This window comes from Rhinolophus hipposideros (assembly GCF_964194185.1).
Source record: "Rhinolophus hipposideros genome assembly, chromosome: 2".
NCBI classification, from domain to species: Eukaryota; Metazoa; Chordata; class Mammalia; order Chiroptera; family Rhinolophidae; genus Rhinolophus; species Rhinolophus hipposideros.
In genome coordinates this window covers 73,565,032-73,573,269 of record NC_138048.1, presented here as the reverse complement: position 1 = coordinate 73,573,269, position 8,238 = coordinate 73,565,032, and positions in this window count along the sequence as shown.

The window sequence follows — 8,238 nt, the reverse complement described above, 5'->3', positions numbered from 1 at the left end:
CTAAACATGTATAGCATGCTATTCACATTCACTTTTTGATTGGGAAAAGAGTGGACTATTGCAGAGAGTGGGCATTTTTCCCTGATTTGCAGAGAGTGGCTTTTGAAGTCATTCCCCCCACAAACCATACTCATTTAGTTGAGCTTTTCTTTCTTTTATTTTTAATATGAAAACAGCAGAGATTTTTCAAACATAAAATTATATTATACTATCACATACGCATGTTACTTGCTAGTTTACTCTCTTTGGGTAGAAGGAGAGAGAGAGAGAGAGAGAGAGAGAGAGATCCTCCAAATTTAAAAATTTTAAGAAGTTTCATCACATGTCCTTTCAGCTGCTATAATTCCCAGCATACAGAAATTTCATGGGATACCAAATGTTAGTTAACAGATGTTATGGTGAAAGATAAAAAGAAAAGCTTAATTAATATTTTTAGTGGCAAAGGGATCACGTGGTTCAATCCATATAATGTTTTTTTAATTTCTTATCTCTGCTAAATGGGTCAATTGAGTTGGTAACTAATTCACTTAACAGATGTGTCTCAATGTTGCTCTAAGGGAAATGTTCTGATATGCCATCCTGGCATGTACTATCACCAAAAAAAGCACTGTGCTTAATTTTAGCTGCATAAAAAAAGAACCAGAGGACACATGTAAAGGAAGCTCTCTCTCCCCAGCTCTCAGCACTCTTCTTTGGAAGAAAAGGAGACTGAAACTGCTTGTCCATACTAAGATGGCTTCCTTTCCAGGTGAATGACTCTAGAGCACCTTTTAACAAAAGACCCACTTTAGTAACAGAAATGATTCTGGAGGGTGAAAATTTTCCTCATGTTATCATGTAGAAGTAATTTTTAACTTTTTCACAAACTCTACTTTCATCTTGAGCATACTCTGTACCCTTTGTGAGAATTAACAACAGCAACAACAACAAAACCTCTCTTACATTTGAAAAACCATCGCAATAAAACTGTATTTGCTAAATAGGGTCTTCTGACTTAAAAAACAGTCTGTTTAGACAGATTGAATAAACATCTATATGATGGAACACTACGCGACTGTTTCCCCTATGGAAATATCAGAGCTACTAAAAAGCAAGAATAGAATTCAAATATCATCATTTTGCATCTCTAAAAAGTAAAAGATGTAAACAGTGATCATAAATGGTTGTTGACATCACAAAAAGGGAAACAACCAGACATTATATGCCTCCTCATAGCAATCCATGGAACAGTTATGAAAATAGGAAACTCCAAACAGTGGGAAACTGTCTAGTAGAAATTACCTGATTTTTTTAACAAATAAATTGCAAGGAAAAACAGAGAGAGGAAAAAGGAAAACCAACAGATTAAAAGATACTAAAGATTCAAATCACCCGGATGTAAAAGTTGTGGAAACAGGCTGGTGATGATAGTTGCACAACATTGTGAATGTAACTAATGCCACCACTCAACTGTACACTTAAAAATGGTTAAAATCACAAATTTTATGATATGTATCCATATATGCATATATATTTTTACCACAATAAAATTTTAAAAAAATATTCAAATCACCCAATACAAATATTTGGATGCCTGTTGAATACACTGTTAAAAAAAAAAAAGGAACAGTTGGGGAAATTTGAACACAATTGGAAATATTCAATGCTATTAAAGAAACATTGTCCTTTTTAAGATGTGATAATAGGATTTTGAAGTTTTTTTTATTGTCATAAGAACTTTAATGTGAAATCTTTCCTCTTAACAAATTTTTAAGTGCACAACTTGTACAGCAGATCTCTATTTATCTTACCTAAGTTTTTTGTTGTTTTTTAAGAATTCTTGTCTCTTAGGAATGCATACTGAAATATGTACGGATAAAATGATATATGTTGGATCAGGAATTTGATTTTACTCTACCTACAACCTAATAAATAAATTAGTCACTTATTTTATGGAGGCTGGCAGAATCCTCAAGATTTTTGCATCAGAGATAAAGGACTTTATTACTCATGACATAATAAGCAGCACGAACTTCAGCATATTTGTGTTGGTCCCCTTTTTCTCAAGTGCCACGGGGCAATACAGATGGGTCTAGAGGATGCCTGCACATGCAGTGGTTGCTTCACAGCTGAGGAACCCTGAGCTTGAGGAACCCACTAATTTTATAGCAAGCAGTAGGCAAGCCTGCTCTTTGTCCAGGGGTGGAGGTAGAGTCTGGAGGAGTAAGGAGGAGATGTTACCTCATTTCTTAAGATTATCAGGTACATAATGAACAGAGCTAGGGAAATTATGTTACCCACCATGCTTGGCACCCATCTTTTAAACTAATTCCAACCACCAAAGGGAAAAGCAACACTGACTCACCCCTCACCCATGTAGTCCATTCTTGACTGGATCCTCTACCTGGGCCCATAGGAAAGGGGGAAGGTTTTTTAAAATTATTATTGTATTTCAGGTGGAGGAGACGGGACACCACAAACTGTGCTTTAGATTTACTTTTTCTAGTCATACTGCCAGGGAAGATGAACGTCCCCAGGGGGGCACCTGGCAGATGGTTGTCCATCTTTTGCTCATGGCCCCTACCCTTTTCCAGCCATTTCCTTTGCTGACATCATCTCACAGGTCTCCTAGATTAGGGCTCTGAGTTCTCACACTGCCTTTCCAAGACAAGCAAACTCACCCCAGAGAGTTTTACCTACTGTGAGAATCTCAGTTTTCAGTAGTCTCACTCATCTCACTCTGCGGAGGGATCTGCTGGTGACCAGTTTGATAGTGGATGTATCTTCATCCTTTGTTCTATTCCTTGACTCTAAATTGCTTAGGCCACCAACCCAGCCCTTCTAAATTCATACTACCTCACTTCCTAAGCACTTCCTGTAACGGTAAGACATCCATTCTTTCTTCTAAATTGTTCAGTTCTCCTATAGTGGTCATCTCAACCAAACTCCCATTCACTGCCCCAGGTCCTCACAAATTATGCAAATGACTCCTGGGAGACAGGATGATAATTTCCCCTTTCCTTGGGGACATAGGCCTCTTCAGACACGCACGCTAGTATGCACAATCTATGTCCTATCGCGTGACACTGAACAGCCTTTCTTCTGTGTCTACAATCCATCCTGCTTCTTCTCTCTGACTTACGGCGTCCTTAAATTCTGTTTTAAGCATTTCTACATCTTTATTCATACTGTTGTAGAGCTAGTTAATGAATTTAACTGGACGCATTGTGTAGTATCTCTAAGGCAGATTAGGCGTATGTGATATCTCAGAAGCCTTGAATCACAGACTAGAAATGCTATTCAACTGCTCTGTGAACATTGCAAAGTGTCCTGTGGAAACTAGGAATCTCAGTGCTTTCTCTATGGGCCACGCAGATAATTTGCTAACCCGTCAACCTGTTGTTTACATTTGTATGACTAATCCAACCAGTTCTGTGAAGCAGGCACAGTGTTTGCTAGAGTGACGCTAAATGCCCTGCAGTGCTTGCCTTGGTAATAGAACTTTGCTGCAGTTTTCTTTCACCTGTAAATGTTTACAAAAGCATTGGCACAATTTAATAAATAGTAGTTAAAAACAGTTCCTCATATTTTCAAGACTTCAATTGCAGACTTCTATTATAAAAACATTTTCTTTTCAGACACACATTTAGGTCCCCAGACACTGAACAAATAGCACTAACTTTATTCACAACAGCAGAAAGAAATTTTGTCCATGTTAGCTTACTGTCTTCTGTTTGTTTGGGTTTTTGTTTGTTTGTTTGCTTAATTAGGCGATGATCAGGTGGTTTACTGTTTTATGAGATCGGAGTTACTTTCGTAGTCTAAGACTTGGTTTGGAATCCTTTAACACCCAGATTTTCCTAAATTATATTAACATCATAATTGCTTTATGTTAATATAATGTGCTTTATATTGACATCAATGGTTTGCCACTCAAACCGCTCATTTAACTATGCAAGTAAATAAAGATTCACAGCATGTGAATCAGAAAGAACCGGCTGACCTCTAATTGTACAGGTTGTACTTGAAAGGGATATCAGCAACTCCAAAGGACAAATCTATAAAAGGCAACATTTTTAATCCTGGAAGCATATGAAAAAAAGCCTTTATTCCACACCTGATGACTAGTCCCATGTCAGAGGCATAAAAAAATCATTATTCACCAGCCTTTGTCTACACTCATCAACTCTTTAGGCAAATAACATCCAGAGAACAGATTCTAAGCACTACTTCCCTTACACAGAACTTTCCAAAGAGAATGGTCCGGTTGGGTTGACTCCTTATGATTACCATTTCTGAAATATTTGTTAATTCGTAAATCATGGCTTTGTTTTAAAATTCAAGATAAAGAATAACAATACACTACAAGAATTCTTGCAAAGATTCCAACACTTTTCGTGAACATTAAAATCTTTTATTGAAAAATAGCACTTTGTTTCTGTGATCTTGTTTTAGGATCCTGTATCCGTTAGGATGCTCTATGATACCAATGACAGAAAACCCAATTCAAACTGGTTTAAAACACAAAGGGGACTCTTTGGATATTGTAACTAAAAAATCTAGACGTCTGGCTTCAGGCCAGGCTTATCTAGTGGTTCAAGCGATGTCCCAAAGATCCACTCTCTCCTTGTGCTGCCTTCCTTTGACTTGATCTTTAGGGTCTATAAAAGTGGCTTCGAAGCAGCTCCAGGGCCTCCTCTCCCGGTACTGAAAGGCCTGTAGCTGTCCAGACCTAATATTCTCAAATCATGGGTAGAAAGGAAGAGCATATGTCTAATTCTATTCTTTCTAATAGAGTCCAAGTTCTGGGAGTCACTCAGTCACATTGGTTCCTTTGGCTCTGTGTCCAATCCCTATGGCCAGGAGGGTTGGATACACTGTTTGGCTCATGACTAACGCCTGCATTTTTATGTTTTTGTAGCCCAATAATTTTGGTTTTCATTTAACTCATCATACCCTTTTGGTTATTAGCCCCTTGAGAGCAGCAACTGTGACTTCTAAATTCTTTGCACTATTTCAAAGCACCCACAACAATGAATACTTAATAAATGGGATTGAAACGTATGTTGTAATGATCGTATAATAGTCATTTTTTGATTATTAATTGTTCTCTAGAGTCCCAAAATGCATTGTACAAAATATATTAGAATCAAAGGATAATGAATGTTTTCCATGGCCTTTCCAGATGCTCTCTCCACCCCTCTCCACTATGCACAGTGCCCCAAGCGGCTGGATTCAATAGACTGCATCAAATGGCCTTCATTTCCTTTGGCTCCCACTTGGGTTTGGCCAGTGGGAAACACCAACAGGAGAGGGAGAAGGAGTGGGAGAAAAGAAGAGTGAGAATTTATTCCTTGGGTTGCTTCATTGCAAGGTTGCTTTCCTCATGAAAACCAGAGCTCTGGTCAGGCAATCCTCTCTAGCAGATTCAGCTATGGTTCTCCCCAAGCTCCCGACTCTGGGAAACCAGCCCCTCCCCTATCGGGCCTAGGGAGGAGATAGTTCCCTGCTATTGCTATTTCTTATTGGTTGCCCTTAACCCCACCCACACATATGTAAATGATGCTTCATTAAATTCTGTTTAAGTGTGCCATTCATGTCCTGCCAGGATACTGACTCTCTCTCTCTCTCTCTCTCTCTCTCTCTCTCTCTCTCTCTCACACACACACACACACACACACACACACACACACACAGTTAAAAAACCCAACTCAAACCAGCTTAAATCATCAATGGAATTTATTGAATCATGTAACTGAAAAATATAGTTGTCTCATTTCAAGCCAGTGTTGTGGCTCAAATGACGCCATTGAGGCTATTTGAACTGGAAGGAACTTTATTAATCAGATTGTTACCTTGGTTATAATATAATTAAATCTGTGTGTGGAGGGATGAAAGGAAGTTTTCTTGCTCCATTTTGCTGTTAACAACACTTAACGAATGAGGAAAGTAGTTTACCGGGCCCAGTTGTTTCTGAATCCCATCTTAGCACTCTATAAACATTTGAGATAAATAAATGAGAATTTTCAGAGGCCAAGAGCAAACGCTAATTCCACTGAGATATATGGAACCTAAAATGAAAATAAATAATGAGTTCATCATTTACATCTTTCACATCATTGTTTTCATATTTGGTTCATAGTATCTCACGGGGTCCCCACAGGGTAGGTGTTCAGTAAATTGATGGATAATGGAAAGTCCAAACAGGTATTTTCTGTCTTGTGATGCTGCAGGTGGTATAGCAATTGCTGTACCTTTGTTCCCAAAAGCTTGCTGTCTTTTCCTGCCCATTTCGTATCATAGAGAGTCTGAGGAAGGTCACGGACACGTCAGTGGATAATTTATAGGAACCAAAGACAGCAAAACCTACAACACTTTTCATTTTTTGAAATTAAAAGATTTCACAATGTTTTCACAGTGTGCTCAATGTTTCTGATAACATTATAATATCAAAGTTATAGAACAAGATAACAGGAAGTGTGCTTGAAAGTTTTTCATTATTTTCAGTACTTTGTTTTTCTCTGTGAACAATGAACAATTGCCCCCATTAAATCGAAATACTTGTACTAGATTTAACACAGCTGATCTTATCTCAGAAAAATTCTTTTACACTTTCTAAGTTAGAAAAAGATTTTAAAAACGATTTTGACTCTCTCCTTCTTCTCTTCTTTGAGTAACCAGTTAGTGTGTCTCTGTTGTTCCACGCTACGCCCATGACAGCAATTTGTCCCTTATTTAGCATGCACACGTATAACAAACAAGAGAATAATGAAACCATGAGAATTACTGCAAAACCCTTGTTGCTCCAGAGGCAGTAGATGGGGTAAGGCAGGCCATGCAAATACAGGAACAATCCCTTCCTTGCCTGTGCTCTCACTGAGCCAGAACTTCCTCAAGGCCACAGCTCTGGGGGAGACTGGAGATCACCAAGGACACTTCAGCTTTGGGCTCGAGAACACCTGAGCACACAGCCCACTTGGCACTGTGAAGAACTTAACAACTAAAGCAAAAGAAAACCTAATGGCAAAACTGGTTGAGGCAAGAAAATGATTCGTGACTCATGTGTCTGGATAGAAAAGGATTCTGAACTATCACCATCTACCCAGTCCTTCCTAGCAAGCCCAGACCCATTTTAAAACCCTATGTCAATTCCTTGAGAGCATTTAAGAAATGAGATGCTTCCAATATGATGTGGGTTATGCTGAGGTCTCCTTCCTGCACATGCATTTTCAGCCTGTCTAAGCAGAGGGTGGGTTAAGCGTGGTAGAGGCGGCCTGAGGGAACCAGGTTTGGAAAACCCTGCTCCTGGAAGTTTGTCCACTCAAGTGTACCGAGGCTTTGCAATTCACCACTTCCAGAGTGCCTGCTTTTTCCAAATGATCAATCAGAACAGGTTTCTTCACTCCCAAGATGGGTGAAATGTACCCAGTTCTCACTCATTTCCTCTAGCTTGGGACATGTTGCCCCTGTGCTTGTAGCACACCGTGCTGGGCCTGGCTGGAAGTTTTGTCATTGATACGTAGGGTCTCAGCCAGGCCTTGCTGACTCTGCTATCATTCCTGTGGGACAAATGGGATGTGTGCTTAACTACGGGCCCTCCTGTCCCTGCAGTGGGGGGATGAAGGGGTGGTAGGGGAGTCACTGCTGCTTAGCTTGGCTGGTAAAACAGTCCTCTGTCTTCAGCCATAGTTGCTGCTGCTGCTCCTCCTACTTCTGTTGCTTTTTAAGATTGAAATGTTATTGTTAAAAAAAAAACTAGTGCATATAGTCACATGGCTCAAGAGGGTATATAGTGATAAACCTCTGTTCCAACCTTGTCTTCCAGACACTAATTGCCCTCCTGTAATAACGAAATGTACATCTATTTTTCTTTTTTACTCGTTTAGGCAAACGTAAACATACTATGTTTGGGAGGTTGTTTTTTTTTTCATGTAACAAAAACACTGTTGCTGGCAAAGAGTGTGAGTGCTTGTAGCCCCAGCTCCCACCAACACAGTTTTATCAAAACTTTGATCTTTGTTAGCCTGACAAGTGAAAAAGATCAGTATGGTTGTAATTTGTAATACTTTCCCCATAGGAAGTAGGAAGAATGCCTGCTGGCATTACCTGTCCATCCTCTACCTCTGGAAGGGGAAGACCTGAGTGTTACAAGCCAGCCCCAGGACAGACATCCAGCACCTCCTCAGCTCCTGGTCCTTTCCCTCAAGAGGCAGAGAGTCCCTGAGCTAATGGGCATGCAGCTTTCCTTGTCCTGGGATT